We start from the raw sequence: 18,816 nt of genomic DNA on the forward strand, positions 1-18,816 counted from the left end.
ATAAATCAAACAAGTAAATAACAGGATGAGAATGTGGTAAAAATCAAGTTGCTGCAAAGGTTTTTCTTTTTCTGGATTACTTTTCAAAAACACTATCGGTTGGGTTTAGGGAAGGGGTGGGTGGGGTAATCGGTTGGTCAGTCAGTCAGTCAGTCAGTCAGTTGACAGCAGCCTCTGGTGGATTTATGTGAGAACAGCAGGCATGAATGGCACTCAAAACCGAAAGCTGAGCGTACACAGTGCCTTCTGGTGGATTTGCAAAAACAAAAACTGCTAAAAAACATAGCTCCTGGGCCGTATTTGGCACACTCCAGAAATGTATATAAGGGTAAGTAATCAGAATGAGCCTGGGTTGCTAATGTTATCATAAGCATGCAGTAACGCTGCGTCCCAAATCGCATACTTATGCACTATTCTACGCCATTTTGTAGTATAAATAGTGTAAGTAGTGCGTTCACACTGAAAACTCTAAAAATAATAAGTGCACTTTAATTACCCGGATGATGCACTCATTCAGCCAGTAAAATGAAGTGTGTAATGATGGACACTTCACGCACTCAACGACCGCAGGTTTGCTTACGTAGCGGAAGGGGCGGAGCTATCGGACGCACATGTTGAATAACTTTATTTATTTTGGATTGTGAAAGCAAAATTCTTCTACGAGAGTGATTTTAGCGCCTCCCTATGGTGAATGCGGCAACACTCACGGCAGGTATTATTTGATAATTCGGCCGTTTACTTCAATGATTTGGCAACCGTCAAACGTCATCAGGGAAATGGTTTGAATTTCTGCTTAGTTAAAAAACATTAGTGTGCCATTTGGGACGACACTACATACATATACTATCCTGTTGAGTGTGTAAGTACATAAGTACATAGTGCATGAGTGCATAGTGTATAGTGTGCCATTTGGGACGCAGCTTAAGTCTCCTTCATATTCATAACTATCACGTCATGATTATAAAGGGGCCATAACAGTATGAATACTCCCAAAATAAAGCATTACTGATCTTATATTGTTCAAGTTTAACTCCCAATTTAGCTACTCTGAGCTAAAAAAGGAATAATTTTTCTCCTTATTTCTCTTTTGTGAAGTTGTGGATGGGAGTAATTAGCAAAGGCCAAGCTACTATGAGAGGTGCAGTGCCCCATTACATTAATCAGCGTTTTTCAGCGTGTCAGATAGGACGCATATGAAAGAGAGCCATCTGGTGCGGCCTAAAGATGGACGGTGATTTAAGGCATCACATCTACTCGTCATTAAACACTCTCACGGCAAATGTCAGGAGGCATTAGTGTGGGAGCTGGTCATGCTGTAGTAATGATGAGGCCTTGTGAAATGTATGGCAAGCAGGCTCCGGCGGTACGGTGTGGGCTACCTTAATTTGCTCCAGGAAGGGGATGGGAAGGTAGGTGGGGAGATAGTAGTTGTGTAATAATGACTTCTCATCCATCTTCAGGCAGATCTGAAAATGAGATCATTCTCACTCTAAGTGGGAGTCTATCGCCGCTGCTCTGCTAGCACGCAGGGCGGAGATCATGGGGATAATCGTTGTTTTAGGGCGTTCTGAGGAGAACGAGGGGTTTCTGATGTATTGGTATCGCTCTATCACAGCAAAGTGGGAAGTGCACATCATCCTGCAGTTGAGGATGCTCTGACTGCTGCATTCAGATCAGTGATGCTGTAAATTGCATTCTAATCTCTGATCTGTATAGCTTGGGCATTTGCTTGATTTTTATTCCCAGAATGAACGGCCGAGTGCTACTTTGAATTGCTATATAAATGTTGTCGTATAAATCTGCGTGCTTTGGGATAATTGGGGAAAACTTGATTAATTCCTTTGACATTGATGAGCCAGACTTTTTAAATGCTGGTGAGCTCAGTTGCTAATATATGGGTCCACTGAGCCACAAAATAGGAGACAAATGAATGATAATTATCTTCCGGAGCGTCGAAAACAATAAATCCCACAATGCTTTGTTTTTTCTATTTGGGCACTGCATGGCGGCTTTGTTTTCTTTCTTTTTTCAGCATTACTGACTGAGTAGCAGTAGAGAAGCTTATTACTGTAAGGCATTAAGGTCAGTCAGGGTGTTTTTAACGTTTATCGATTGTCAAGTTTATGCCAAGAGACATTAATTATCATTAATCTTTTAAAGGTTTTCCAAGCAAATTATGTGAATAAATTATGTGAATTTTATATATAAAATTATTAAAATCAGAAGCAACAGTAAAGAAATGTATAATTTTTAATAATAATTTTCTTTTTGAGGGTGACACCTTTGTGTGTGTGTGTGTGTGTGTGTGTGTGTGTGTGTGTGTGTGTGTGTGTGTGTGTGTGTGTGTGTGTGTGTGTGTGTGTGTGTGCGTGTGTGCGTGCCTGCGTGCGTGCGTGTGTGCTGTTTTTCTGTACTGGGTTGCAGCTAGAAGGGCATCCGCTCTATAAAACGTGCTGGATGAGTTAGCGGTTCACTCTGCTGTGGCGACCCCTAAAGAATAAAAGGACTAAGCTGAAGGAAAGAGAATGAATGAATGAATTTGTTTTCTTTTTGAAGTTTCTATTTAATCAAATACACCCCCAAAACATGTTTCTTAAGCAGTAAAACGACATATTAGAATGACTTCTGAAGGAAAAATGTAACAATGATAATTTTCAAATGAAAGAAAACACTAATTCTGTTTATATATGTATACTGTAATTTCATATATCAATGTGCATGTGCCATGTTTTTCCATTTGCGTATTAATGGTGTTCATCACTATTCTCTTTATTTCTAAAAGAGTAGAAGCTGGTGGCACTTAATGCTGCTCATGATGACACAGTGCCGTTGACCTTTAGGACGGAGGAGCAGATGCTTCTTCCCTTTTGTGAAAAAGGTCACACGCACTTTGATGTGAACACCACTGCCAAGGTCATTAAAAATGAAACAAGACCAAAAGTATCATGTGCTTCACAAATAGGATATCTATCTATCTATCTATCTATCTATCTATCTATCTATCTATCTATCTATCTATCTATCTATCTATCTATCTATCTATCTATCTATCTATCTATCTATCTATCTATCTATCTATCTATCTATCTATCTATCTGTCTTTCTGTCTGTCTGTCTATCTGTCTGTCTGTCTGTCTGTCTGTCTTCAATCATACTGATTGAAGTACAAAAATCTGTTGCTATGATGATACAACAACTATAGAAATCTAATTACACAATACTGTAGTACTATATATTATTATATATTTACTACAACATACTTTTTATTATACTACAATACACTAATTTACTGTAATAAAAACTAAAGTTTACTACAGTATTTATTAGTCTATTAGTTCACTGTAGTTACTACAGAATGCTGTTGCATTCATGAATAAATTGTATAATAAATATTAATAATCATATAATAAATATAATACAGTATAATGCATTTTATTATAGTACAGTCTGATTTAAAAACACTATAGTATTCTATTTCAGTGTTTCTCAACCACATTCCCGGAGGCCCATCAGCACTGCACATATTCCATGTCTTCTTAACCAAACACACCTGATTCAGATCATCACCTCATTAGCAGAGAGTGAAAGACCTGTAATGGGTGTGACAGACAAAGGAGACACCCAAAACATGCAGTGTTGGTGGTCCTCTAAGAACGTGGTTGAGAAAAACTTCTATCCATATAGTCTACACCGTTAGACAGTACAGTAGGGTTTAAAACACGATAGTATTCTATCTATATAGTCTACACTGTTATAGTACTGTATGATTTAAAACACTACAGTATTCTGTCTATATAGTCTACACCGTTAGACAGTGCAGTAGGGTTTAAAACATGGTAGTATTCTATCTGTATAGTCTACACTGTTATAGTACAGTATGATTTAAAACACTACATTATTCTATCTATATAGTCTACACCGTTAGACAGTACAGTAGGGTTTAAAAACATGATAGTATGCTATCTATATAGTCTACACCGTTAGGCAGTGCAGTAGGGTTTAAAAACATGATAGTATTCTATCTACATAGTCTACACTGTTAGACAGTACAGTAGGGTTTAAAAACACTATAGTATGCTATCTATATAGTCTACACTGTTAGACTTTGCTGCAATTTTAGTTATTTACTGCAAAAACACCCAGTAAAATACTATAAAAAAATGTTTGATGCACTGCATCGTGGGTACTTTTAAACTATTAGAGCAACACTCCATAATAGGAATTTGCAGTATTCTACTGTAATTATCAGTAACATGATCACAAAATCTATGTAAGAAAATGGATATAATAATAATTAATAATTAAAATACTGCTCTAAATGATCTCAGCACTTGTTTGGAACTTATTAAATTCAATAGTAAATACTAAAAGTAAAGATTTTGTAAGGCCAGTGTAAAATTACAAGTATTACAAAATAAATTACAGTAAAAGTACTGTTAAAAATGTCATACTGTAAAAATAAAATTGTACCTCAAAAAGAAGTTGCAGTAGGGCTATTTTGCGGTAAAATTAAATTGAGATAGGGTCCTGTTACTGTAATAGACTGTAGTTATAAACTATATTTTTAAAAAGTATATAAAATATCTAACAGATATATGGTACTATCTATCTAGTATTTCTCTGTCTGTCTGTCTGTCTGTCTGTCTGTCTGTCTGTCTGTCTGTGTCCTTTTCTTTTGCTAGCAACCAATTTGCATCTAATCCCAGGCAATACAAGATTTGTCCATCCTTATGAAAAATCTGATGTTATATCTGTAGCAACATCCTAAGATGAAAGCCAGAAGCTGCTGAAGACACCCGCCGGTAGAGCATGAGTTTTGTTTCTGTCAGTAATCTCCCAAGGCCCAAACATTACAGAGTCACGTTGCTGAAGAACCTGCCTCAGCCTCAAACACAAAAGATTACAGCTGCATTAATGCTTCTTTAAGCTCCAGGCTGGAATTGATTTATGTAGGACAGCGCGTGTCGTCAATTGGTTAACAGATCTCCATGACAGTGTCGGCTCATCAGAAAATTTCACTGACCGCCTGTGCAGAGGCGAGGAAGAGATTGAGTGCTCTGTTGATCAGGGATCGGCCTTGTTTCACACACTTCCTGTTTTATTGATTACAATGATTTGTGTGAGTCAAACCGGACATTGAAATCCTTCATTGTGTCTTGATTCAGTTACGGAATTGTTACACAGACTTTTTTTCCCAAGATAGAAGCACACAAATACATTATCTGATGGGTAAGGCTGGTTTCACATCTACATACAGCATGTATGGGACTTTATTTCTGGCCCAATAATCACTTTTGCGTACATTATTACCAGGGCTTGACATTAACACCCGCCAACCTGCCAAATGCGGGTAGATTTCAGCTGTGGCAAATTACACAGCCACTCCCACTTGCCACTTTGGCTGGTTGAAAATAATTTTTAAATTGCCAGTGCTGGCTCCTCACTAAAGATTAGAACTTTTGTTCAAGACCGTTTGTCAATTGGTGTGCAAATGTTATCTTAGAATGAAGAAGAAGCACAACTGATAACTGTTCGGGTGAGTAAAAGAAAGCAGGTGAATACCCAATGAGAGGATGATCAGGCACATGGTGTGACATAGGCGATCCTCACTCACCAACGAGGGCTTTAGTGTCATGCGCACAGCTGATGTGATGCGTGTGAGTGCTTAAAAGCTTTCACGTCCCATTTCCTCACGCAAAGCAACCGTGCCTAAAATTGCATCTGGTGCTATCGGTTCTCTTTTAAATAGGCTGGAAAATTTGTGGCAAAGAAATTATTAGTGGCTAAAAAGTCATGTGAAATAAAACTAACTTCAATGCGACACTATGAAACCCCAACACATTTGCTAATCCTCATTAAGAAAGTCACAACACAAAAAAAGCTAAATTGACCGTAGGGTATGTGAATGTGTACCAGTGTGTGTAGGTGTTTCCCAGGGTTTGGTTGCAGCTGAAAGAGTATCCGCTGCATAAAATGTGCTGGATAAGTTGGTGGTTCATTCCACTATGTCGACCGCTGATCAATAAAGGGACTGAGAAAATGAATGAATGAATGAATGAATGAATAATCCACGACTACTGTTACAGTATATACAGTTGAAGTCATAATTATGAGCCCTCCTGAATTATTAGCCCCCTCTGTATTTTTTCCCCAATTCCTGTTTAAAGGAAAGAAGATTTTTTAACACATTTCTAAACATAATTTATTCATTCATTTTCTTTTCGGGTTAGTTCGGGTTAGTAATCTGGGGTCACCACAGCCGAATAAACCACCATTCTAAACATAATAGTTTTAATAACTAATTTCTAATAATGGATTTCTTATATTTTTGCCATGATGACAGGACATAATAATTAACTAGATATTTTTTAAGATCCTAGTATTCAGCTTAAAGTGCAATTTAATGGCTTTACTAGCTTAATTAGGCAAGTAACGCCAATTAGGCAAGTCACTGTATACAGTTTGTTCTGTAGACAATCTAAAAATATATATATATATATATATATATATTGTTAAGGGGGCTAATAATATTAACCTTAACATTGTTTTAAAATATACAAATGCTTTTATTAAAGCCAAAATAAAACAAATAAGACTTTCTCCAGAAGAATATTATAGGAAATACTGTGAAAACTTCCTTGCTCTGTTGAACATCATTTGGGGAAAAAAATTCACACAAGACTGACTTCTGACTTTAATTGTATATAGACATTCAGTTGTGTGATTTATTTAACTATTATTATTAGTAGTAGTATTACTATTATTTGGCAATAAACTTAAACATAATATACACTCTTGATTCTCTGTAACTGATGCTTTAGCTAATGTCTGGGATTTGGATTGTTAATGTTGATTGTTGAATGTGCATCAGTTATCATTTTATATGAAAATGTGGTCCGCCTCCTCATGCAAATTAGATTTCAAGACAATCAAGGTCTCAGAGGCCATCTCCTGATAACCTATTCATAATGTATGGATGTTATTAAAGGAACTACTCAGTGTAGCAACCCAGAATACACTCTAGTTAATAATTGTCAGTTTACAATGTTAGTTGGTTCTCTGATATATATATATAGTTCATATATAGGATTTTAAGGAATATTCTATTAATATTAAGCTCAGTCAAAGCATTGATGGAAGACTATTATCCACTACAGAAAATGTATGTAAATGTGATTGAGTATGATACTACATACTAGAGAAGTAAGACAATATAACACAATACTCCATCGATTCATTCATTCATTTTCCTTCGGTATAGTTCCTTATTTATCCGGGGTCACCACAGCAATAATGAACCACCAATACTCTATCCATCCTATTTTTATTTTATTTTATTTTATTTTATTTTATTTTATTTTATTTTATTTTATTTTATTTTATTTTATTTTATTTTATTTTATTTTATTTTATTTTATTTTATTTTATTTTATTTTATTTTATTTTATTGGATCTAAAAGCCCCATATGGACAACTTAATGGTACATAACACTGCCTAAACAGTACAATAGTACAATAGAAGGTTCTACTTTACCTTCTACTTTACTATTGTACTGTTTAGGCACTGTTATGTACCATTAAGTTGGTGGTGGTTCATTCATGCTGTGCTCCGGTTTCCTCCACAGTCCAAAGACATGCGCTATAGGTGAATAGAGTAAGCTAAATAGTGTGCAGTGTATGTGTATGTCCTATTCCTCCAGATTAGGGTTGAGCATTGAGCCAACAACCCACCTTGTAAAAATGATCTGTTATGAAACACCAACATGGTGCAACTAAATATCAACATTGGTACATTATATACAGCCTTGTAAGTAAGTTAGTAATAAGTACTATTAGGGTGTCTTCTGAAAGGGTACCACATTGGTGACATCATTTAAACCTTTATTTCTAGAGTGAGCAGCCTATGTGAACACCACAGTCTACTTAGATTTTACACAAGAATGTGACTTAGATTTAAATAACTGAACAGTATCTGCATATTATATACACCCCACCTGATTTTTGTAACTACATATATATGTTAGTGCAGATCACAAATGCATTCTCAATTATTTTTACATAACTTATTTTTCAGGGCTGAAAAATAACATAAACTTAATGGCAAAAATAATACACACTCTCTTGATAGATACTTGTGTGAGGAAATTAAAAGATATCAACTACTCTATTTTAAAGGAGCATGGACCTAAAAGTGGGACTCTAATATTCCTCTGAAACTCATGAGAAGTAAAAAGAAGAGGAAAAAAGTGTTTTACTTCACTGCAAAACCAAAAGTTCCTACCACTTTGATTCCATCTAAATGAGACAAGATGTCCTTTCATGTTGGGACTACATCAGCTCTGGTGGTCAAAACAACCCAATTAAGCCTTTGATTAAAACTAGCATGGACACTAAAGAGAAATTGTTTTTCTTACGAAAGAAAAACCTTCAGCGTATCCTTGCATTTTTTCTCTCGCGGAAACTCTAATGAGCAGAATCTGCCTTGCATACCCATGAGCACTAATTGGCTGAAGAACTGAGAGAAACACCTGTTGGTCATTGGAGGTCACGGCCATCAGAAGCCAAACTCTCCAAACACTCACTCAAACAGACACACACGCCACAGGAGGTCTTGTGGGCTTCTGCACTCTGCCCTTTTTTGCAATGATGCTAATCACAAAGTAAAGGTGTTGCCTGACTTTATTGCATTGTATATATAACATTGTTGTCAGAAAGCATTGCTCACTTTGATCTAACCCGAACGTACTTTATAATTCCCTCTTTCTAAAGAACTTGACAAAAAATGCGCGAGCGAGCTGGCAAATCCATTTGAATATCAAGCGCAGAACTGTATTCAGATTCAATCTCAAGACGTCTGTGAGATCACGTTTCAGACAACTTTAAAGCCTTGCCAATGAAGCATCCTTATTGGATGTCTTTACAGAGGAGCCAGCACTACTGCGGTCTGTGTTGCGCTTTGATGTTCTTGCCGCATGGGGTATGTAGAACAGGGTGGAAATGAAAGCCCAGCACATCGCTGAATTCGCCCCTCAGTCTTCGCTTTTAATCCCAATTGCTTCCAAACAATATAGTATCTGCTGGAGTTAAAAGAGAAAAGACATGTGCCCACCATGGAACCCCACTGCAGAAATGAGTGCAATTTTGCAGCTTATTCCCAAACTCTTTATTTCAGCATAAAATAGTTTATTTATTTGTGTTATTTATGATATGTTTTAGTGGACTTTATTATTTATTGTGATTAATAACTAAGAAAAATGAAAGCAATTATGGTTGCGTATTGGAGTTATCTTTAATCAGACTTTTCTTTGTAAAAGTTATTATGTTGCACTAAATTATGATTTAATATTATTTTAATATTGTTTTTGTTTATGTGTTTATTTATTTATTTATTTTCCTTCCTGAACTTCATATCCCAGTTGCTTTCAGATGCAGTAACTGCTAAATTCATAAGAGAAGAGAAGTATTTACCCCCCATAGAAAGCCATGCCCAATCAAAGTGTAATTTTGCAGCTTATAAACAGTTTTCCTACTATTAAAAGAGTACATATTTCATAAATCATTTTTTCAAGAATTTCCATATTTAAAAAAAACATATTTAAGCATTATTGATTTGAAATTTTCATTCATACATTCATTTTCTTTTCGGCTTACTCCCTTTATTAATCAGGGGTCACCACAGCCATCCCCCAACTTATCCAGCATATGTTTTATGCAGAGGATACCCTTCTATCTGCAACCCATCTCTAGGAAACACCCATACAATTCCATTAACACACATATGGACAATTTAGCTTACCTAATTTACCTGTAGCACCAACACAATCTCACGGCAATTCGTAACTTTTTCATTTAGTGGCTAATTCGTATAAATTCGTACGATCTAATTCGTACAATTTAGTACGATTTGCTTATCCCCCAATGACGGTTGGGTTAGGGGTGGGGTCAGGTGCCACGCCTCCTTTTTAAAATCGTACCATTTCGTACGACTGAACTCGTACGAATTCGTACGAATTAGCCACTAAACTGGCAAAACGTAAAATACTTACGTTTTCTTGTGAGATCAGGCTGGTAGCACAGTTAAAAGTCTTTGGACTGTTGGGGAAACCGGAGCACCCAGAGAAAACGGCTGACCCCTGATAAACCAAGGATTAAGCAATAGGAAAATAAATAAAACGGAATCTGTAAAGTAAGCTCATTAATCAATAAAATTATAATTGACATTAACTATTTCATAACAATCTGTTGTCCTTTCAGATTTTTGGGATTTAGATTTAATGTAAGTAGAGCAATGTAAACATTGCAAACAATGTAAACTAAGCTTGTTAGATTCAAATAACGTGTAATATTTTGATAAAATAAAACTTTTTGAACTGTGTAAACATTAAAATAAAGTGAATAAAATATGTATATATATATATATATATATATATATATATATATATATATATATATATATAATTTATACAATATTTTGTGTGACTCTTCAAGTATCATTGATTAACTTGCTTTGTAATTTTAAAAGAGTATAGTTTTAACAGAAACAACAAAAACCAGTGTTGTAATTTTTCAGGATAATAAAAATGTTCTTCCTTTTAAAAAAATAAATATTTGATAAATTATTTTTTTCAATAATTGACATATTTTAAAAAATATTTTAGAATTATTGCATGTATACAATGATTAATTTAAAGATTCAGCAGAGATTTAAACTTTTATTGCACTTCTCCAACTCCAAATACATAGAATCGTGTGTGTTTTTAATTGGCTTTGCTAAGGTGGCTCATTTCAGAAACTGAGTCAGACTGAGTGGGTCATTTCTGATGTTATGAAGTTATCTGGCAGGTGTTTGCGTTGTCTGCACACCTTTAATTGGGTTCTGAGGGTATCATTTCTCATTGTGTTGCAGTTCTATTATTACTGGACTGACTTGTTTCCATGATCTAGTCAAGATCCAACAGACTTCTGCAAAAAATACAAAAAACATCAATTTCCCTGCTAATGGCCTATTCAGGAAAGAAGAATTTGCATCTTTCTCTTCTGTGTTTCCCCTCAGCTGAGAATGAGTGTGGTTTGCTGGCAGAGAACAGACGGACACAACCCTAGAGAACTTTTACTGATGCAGTGAGTTTACAGCGCTTCAATTATTCAGAATAATAAAAAACATGGCAAACTCATTATTACTTTGTAGATTATCATCACTTTTAAACAGTCGTAAACAATGCACTTTGAAAAAAATGTTTTAAAAGGTGATCCGAGAGCTACATTTCATCAACCTGAAAATGTAAATGAAGATTTCATTCATTTTCCTTCGGCTTATTCTCTATTTTAGAGGTCACCGTAGCAGAATGAACCATCCACTATTCCAGCAAACGTATCACACAGCGAATGCCCTTTTAGCTGCAACCCAGTACTGGAAAACACCCTTGCACACTTATTAACACACACACTCTCATACACTATGGCCAATTTAGTTTATTCAATTCACCTATAGCACATGGGTCTGGACTGTGGAGGAAACCATGCACCTGGAAGAAACAAGCAAACTCCACTGAGAAATGCCAACTGGCCCAGCTGGCACTCGAACCAACGACCTTCTTGCTGTGAGGCGACAGTGCTAACCACTGAGCCACTGTGCCACCCTTAAATGAAAATGGCATAATTCTTTCCCCAATGACTCCTCAAAATGGTTAACTTTATCAGATGTACAATCAACATTTTTTTCACACACTGCTACTACGATAAAACCAAATATTGAACATTTTCAGCTTCAGAGTATTGAAGTTGCTTTCAGAATTCAGATTATAGCAATTTGAAAATCTCCTGGTGTTGTTGTTTATCTTTTTCTTGCATCTTGCCTGCTTGTACCTTTCCCTGAATGCCTTGTTATTTTCCCAAAAGGCCTGAATATGGAAACTTTTGATGTGTTTCTGGTATTTTTGTCCGCTGAGGGCAAACAAAGGATATCTGAATAAACAGCAATGCAAGGCTTGCCCCAACCAACCAGTTTAATTGGAACTAAGTAACAAAGCTACCTTTGCCGAAGGTGAATGCTGAATCTTAATTAAATCTCCTGGCTGCAGCTGGGCATTAATTTATCATAATATAAGGAGATCACATCCACTGGACAAGGCCGTTGCCTGTAAAATCATAATGTATTGCGTAAGTGCGTGGGCATTTTACATATCGAATTATTTATATATTTGTTTTCATCACGGAATGTAATTTAAAGAGTACAGCAGGTTTATTGTTAGCACAATAGTGTGTGGATGGAAGGGAAAGGTGAGAGGTTTGCTCCATAGAGGTCAAAATATGTTTTTGCAGCCTCTAATTTAAATGCTTGACCGCATATCTCACACTCATTACACGGCTGTCTTCCATACCTGATTCTGATTGGTCAGTTGGATTGTTGGGCAAATAGTTTTGTTCATTCATTCATTTTCTTTTCAGCTTAGTCCCTTTATTAATCTGGGGTTGCCACAGCGGAATGAACCGCCAACTTATCCAGCAAATGCTTTTACTCAGCGGATGCCCTTGCAGCTGCAACACATCACTGGTAAACATCCACACACACTCATTCACACACATACATTGTGAACAATTTAGCCTACTAAATGCACCTGTATAGCACATGTCTTTGGACTTGTGGGGGAAGCTGGAGCACCCAGAGGAAACCCAGGCAAACACGGGAAAACATGTAAACTCCTCACAGAAATGGCAAAAAAGGAGCATTTCTTCTCACTTTAAAACAAATTGCTGTCCTTTATATTCTCTTATATTCTCTTTAGGCAACACAATACTAACATTTTAACATCAGATGAGTTATGAAATCATTATTTAATAGAATATCCTGTTTTTTTATTATTCCATTTAGTGCAATAACAAATTAAAACACTTGTTATTTTGACAATATTACATTTAACATGTAATTACATTTTACTCAAACCCAAATACATGTACCTAGTAAAATTCAGAAAAACTTATAAATGTTCAATTATATATATATATATATATATATATATATATATATATATATATATATATATATATATTACATTATTAAAGACCATTATATGTTCTTTAATTATAATATAATGGAATAATCATATACATACATCTATACACTCACCAGCTACTTTATTAGCTAATTTCTAATCAGGCAGTCACATGGCAGCAACTCAATGCATTTAGGCATGTAGACATGACCAAGATGATCTGCTGCAGTTCATGGTTGTTGGTGCCAGATGGGCTGGTCTGAACACTTTAGAAACTGCTGATCTACTGGGATTTTCCCACACAACCAGTTTACAGAGAATGGTCCAAAAAAGAGAAGATATCCAGTGAGTGGCAGTTCTGTGGGCTCAAATGTTTTGTTAATGCCAGAGGTCAAAGGAAAATGGCCAGACTGGTTCGAGCTGATAGAAAGGCAACAGTAACTCAAATAACCACCCGTTACAACTGAGGTATGCAGAAGAGCATCTCCGAATGCACAACATGTCAAACCTTTTTTCGGATGGGCTACAGCGGCAGAAGACCATAGCGGGTGCCTCTCCTGTCAGCTAAGAACAGGAAACTGAAGCTACTTTTAGCACAGGTTCACTAAACATGGACAATAGAAGATTGGAATAAACATTCCCTGGTCTAATGAGTCTTGATTTCTGCTGTGACATTCTGAGAGTAGGGTCAGAATTTGGCATCAACAACATGAAAGCATGGATCCATCCATCATGTTGCTGCTGGTGGTGATGGTGTAATGGTGTGGGAGATGTTTTCTTAGCAAACTTTGGGCTCTGTTAGTACCAACTGAGCATCGTGTTAGTGCCACAGACTACCTGAGTATTGTTGCTAATCAACTGTTCTACTCTCTAAAAAAATAAAAAATAACAAGCTAGATGTACAATATCCCTTTGCGTATCATTCAGAATTACTGAGCATTGAAAAATAAGAGCCTGTAAATACTGTAATCTTTCTGATCTCATATTGTTTCCCTTGAAGTATATCTTCAGGGACCGATAAAATATCTTTTTGAGTCATTAATTATCAGTATTGTTTAGTGATTTGAATCATTTCATTAGGCTTAACGGCACACTCCAGACAGTACAAGATACCTCTCAACCCTCTTCCAAATGCATGGTGGTTTCTTAGCTAAATGATGTGGACCCTCAGCACACGCATCTGTATTCTGTCTGCCGCGCTGCCCTTGTGATTGTATTTCACTTGCTGCAGGTAGAACTGCATCTCCAAGTCCCCTGACAAGAGCACAGACAAGCATCAATGATTCGCACCGAACCCCCGTGGAATACAAGGAGACTATTTCTCTAAATCTCCTTTTGCTTCATTTGGAGAGTTTGCTGCACTCGTGTTTAGAGGTCTTCATGCAACTCTGTAGTGCGATGATCCCCATTAAGAGAAACAGCCCAGGAGGCACTCAAGGATAAAAGGGTGCTTCAGAATTTGATGCCACTTCTCTTAGGTAAGTGACCACACTGTGGAGACTCAGCATTTAAATGAGACTGAAGTCTTGATGGCACGGCTCAATTTTGCCCCAGCCAGACACAACATTGCCCGAAAGCAGACGGTTATGTTGTTTGATGTGGTTTTACTTTGTTAAGTGCAAATGCATTGGCTTTAATGTATCACGTCATCTAAAGACAAGCTCCATCCTCTTTGTTTGGATGGTGATCGTTAGCTGGCATTCTCACTGCACTTTGTGCCATCAAATCAATTGTGTGGTAGGGTTTCACGATTGCAGTGTTTATAAAACTTTATTAGTTTTGACGCCACACTTGGACATACCTACAATATAAAAAGCACATGGCCAGATATTATCTGGACATTCTTTTTTAATTAATTAATGTTATTTTTTACTATGCTTTTACATGTTAGGAATAAAGAGTGATTTGTTTATGATCTGAATCTTCACAGCTATAGTGCTCAACATAAATAATCACACCCCTCACAGATGGGTCATTCTACCAGAATTGTAGATTTTCACTTTTTAAAAAGTGAAAGGGCCTGACCTTTACGTTTGTCCTCCTCAAAAATTCTTAGAAAAGCAAGCATTAAATCATACGATTCAATGATAGATCACATCACTGTCAGCTTCTCCTCCATCAATTGATGTCCATCAAGTAAAGTTGTGCTGTTTATCTGATGCAGCGAAGGCAGGGAGAACTAGCATTAAAGGCACTAGCAACAAAAACAACTACATATTGTTTATACCAGAAAATTCCAATATTCTGAAAGCTATAATAAATAATCTGCTGGGTGTTTGGAGCTTAAACTTTACAGACTGTTTCTGACTACACAAAAGACTTATCTTAAATCTTGAAAAAGGATTAAAATAGGTGCCCTTTAATAAAATTGTGTTGTTTAAATGCAGACAAAATGAGTGGCTCTATTTATTGAGAAATGAATAAACACATACTAAATTGTTTTGTATTGTATGTTCCCACACCTAATGAAATGGGACCCATCGTAATATTAAGAGTTATTTCACCCAAAACTGAAAATCGTGTGTCCATTTACTTACTCTTGGCTTGTTCTAAACCTGTTTGACTTTCTTTCTTTTGCTGAACACAAATGGAAATATTCTTAAGAAATCAGTTCTCTTCAGAATATCTTCTTTTGTGTTGAACAGAAGAAATTACCACTTTAGAGCACTTGAGGGTGAGTAAATAGAGAGTGACTTTTCATTTTTGTGGTGAACTATCCCTTTCAGGCCACTTAATATACACAAAATGATTTAATCAGAAAGGTTCTCTGTTAATATAAATGATCAGAGTGTGTGTGTGTGCGTGCGTGCGTGCGTGTGTGTGTGTGTGTGTGTGTGTGTGTGTGTGTGTGTGTGTGTGTGTGTGTGTGTATGTGTGTGTGTGCTATTTGTTTTACAAGGTGTTAATTAATTGCTGAATTTATATTATATCAACATTTAACTTCATATTAAAGCTGGTTACTTGCCTATAAATCTATATTCATCCATCCTTCCATCAATTCATTTTTATCTATCAGTCTGTTTTACTGTCATCTATCTATCTGAGACTAAAGGTGCAACCATGCTTTAAACTGACGGTGGGTTTCTGACTCCTGCACATAATGTATAAAATGCTCCACGTGCAAGGCTCATATAATGTCTATATTCTCCATAGGCATGACGAACCTGTGGAGCTGCTGACTTTAATGGACTGTGAATACGAGGACAGTCTCACAATGGAAGAGGGATATGGGTTAATCTAAGCTCTGAGCTGGCAGTCACCTGCCATTTACTCTGGCGAGACACTTCCATCCATTTCTCGCCATTTGCAACAAATCAATTTCAGTCGTCTGAGTAGAACCTTCTACGGCAGCGGTCTGTACCCCATTACTCCAAAGCAATCGGGCCACAAAAAGTCATAATACAATATTCCACTTGAAATGGAGCTATTGTTCAGATGGAAAATGGGCAATGGATGTCTAAAATCATGACCGATGTGTTGGTGCAAATGTCCTTTGCAGCATTTTCAGTGATGACTTGGTTTAAACTCATATCTTGCTGGTTTGGTATTTATAATGGATGATTTTTTGGAGGGGGGAGTTTGGAGGGGGGTCATCCATAGGGCTAGTATTATATCCTCCTGCTGACCATCTGAATGGGCTTTGAGACACATCCCTGTTCCAGTATCAAGGCTATGTGTCTAAAAATGAATGAGCAACTCATCCTGCCTCCACACAAGGTGTGTTATGATATATCAGTGTTTCGGAGTTATCAACTTAGGGCTGGCCCCTACGTCTTGTTTATCGATTCTCCGGCTGCTGAATTAAGTGCCCCATAAATCTACGGGCCTCTCCCCTGCAGATTCATCTAAGAGGGATCTGGAGAAAAAGCCAGGGTGTGTGCTGCTATAACTCACCTTAAAAAGGATTCTTTGTATTATATTTGTAAAGGCTTCCTTATATTATTTATTTATTTTCTAATTATAAAAGAAACTGGTAGAAAAAGTAAAAAGAGGGGATGATGATAGGTGATGGCATTGAAAAAGCTTTGGAAAATACCAATTTCCGCTTCTTTATCCAGGTAAAATGAAGACGTTGATGATTATCTCCTGGCTGAATAGTGTTTGGATGTGTAGGGTTATATATAGCATAAAATAATAGTGATAAACAACATTGTCAACATTTGAAGAGGATCAAAGTTTTTACAAATCCAAAGTTGCTGTCTTATGCCATTTTGATTAACTCTTTTGTTGTTTATTTATGTATGCATTGCATATTGCATCGTCTATACATACTATGGAGGTACATAGTGATTGGTAGATCATTTAAAACTGTAATGCATTAAATGGGCAGTATAGGTGATCTGCCAGAATGCTAGCTTTAGCATAATAGCTTTTGAAAATTTACATCCCTCCCCTGCCGTCCAAAGCCACGCGTCCTTAAGTGATGAACGTGCTCCGAATAGATAACACTAGATCATGTCATTCACCAGTTAGAAAACTCTATTTAGCCACACACTTTGTCCAGCATAGTTGTTGACAGGCCAGCGGGTGCAGGAATTATATTTTCCTTAAACTGGCATTGGGGTAAATACAGAGGTTGGTAGTAATGAATTACATTTACTTCGTTACATTTACTTGAGTGAAATTGTTGGGTAATGTGTACTTTTTTAGTACATTTAAATATGTGTACTTTTACTCAAGTAAATTATTAGAGAAAAATCATTACTCTTAATACATTTCTCCTACATTTGGCGGCATTCCTCTGTTACTGTTAAATGATAATAAATATGATTCATATGACTTGTTTCCAAATATAGCAAGGCGCCACGTTGAAAACGTTTTGTTGGTTAACTTGCGCCTGTGTTGGAATGATGGCTTCAGTTAAGAAAGACGAGCGAGTTCATACTGCAGTCACACCACAGTCATCCGCGGATCCGAGAAGGACTGTCACGCTGACTGTGCAGTGAGTTTATAGGACCAGGTCAGCCATTGCATCAAGTTCAGTCTAGGTTTTCACTCCAAGACTTCAATAACAATAGTTTCATAATGCGATGCATGCTGTACATCAAACTGATATCTCAACATATACATGAATTCCAGCTCCAACCTGACACGTAGTGGTAAGTGTCAAAATGATCCTAATTTGAACATTATTAATGATAACTATGGGATAACTAAAGGAACTGCTGTTTAATGGAATAACTGATTAGCCCGGCAAATATTAGTCATATACACTGTTATTATTTTTAACATACATGATGTTAAAATTATTACTTTTACATGAGTAAATATTTCCGAAAGTACTTTTACTTTAATAGAGAATAGTTTTTGGATACTCACCCAGCTTTGGTTTTATATTCAGACTTTGTCCTCAATAATATACTTTCAGAAAAGTATTGTATACAAATTATAAATATAGTGAAATCATATAATCATCCAACGACCATAAAATAAAACTTTGTTCACAGTCAGTCAAACACTGCTAGTGTTGTTTTGAAGTCATTATTACACGCTATTTCAGATCCAATATTCAAAGAAATGTTAGAGTGGGAGCGTGTGCAAATATAAATCAAACTTCACCCTCAGTAAACCTGGTTAGGAGTAAGATCACTATTTACTTATGTTTCATTATTTAACTAAAAAAAAATCTGAAAAAAGAAGTGCTAAAAACAGAAATATCCTGTCATGGTTTTACATTACACTTGCGTAATCAAGACAATGAGCTAACTTTTCATTTCCAGTTGTGCTTGCTGATCTTCGTATATTGCTTGTTTTCATCTTATTTTACAATTGAACAAATAAATGAATGCTTAGGGTTTTTTAATCAACGATATTATCGATGCTG

The sequence above is a fragment of the Danio rerio genome, chromosome 17 (assembly GCF_052040795.2).
Source record: "Danio rerio strain M-AB ecotype USA chromosome 17, GRCz13ab, whole genome shotgun sequence".
NCBI classification, from domain to species: domain Eukaryota; kingdom Metazoa; phylum Chordata; class Actinopteri; order Cypriniformes; family Danionidae; genus Danio; species Danio rerio.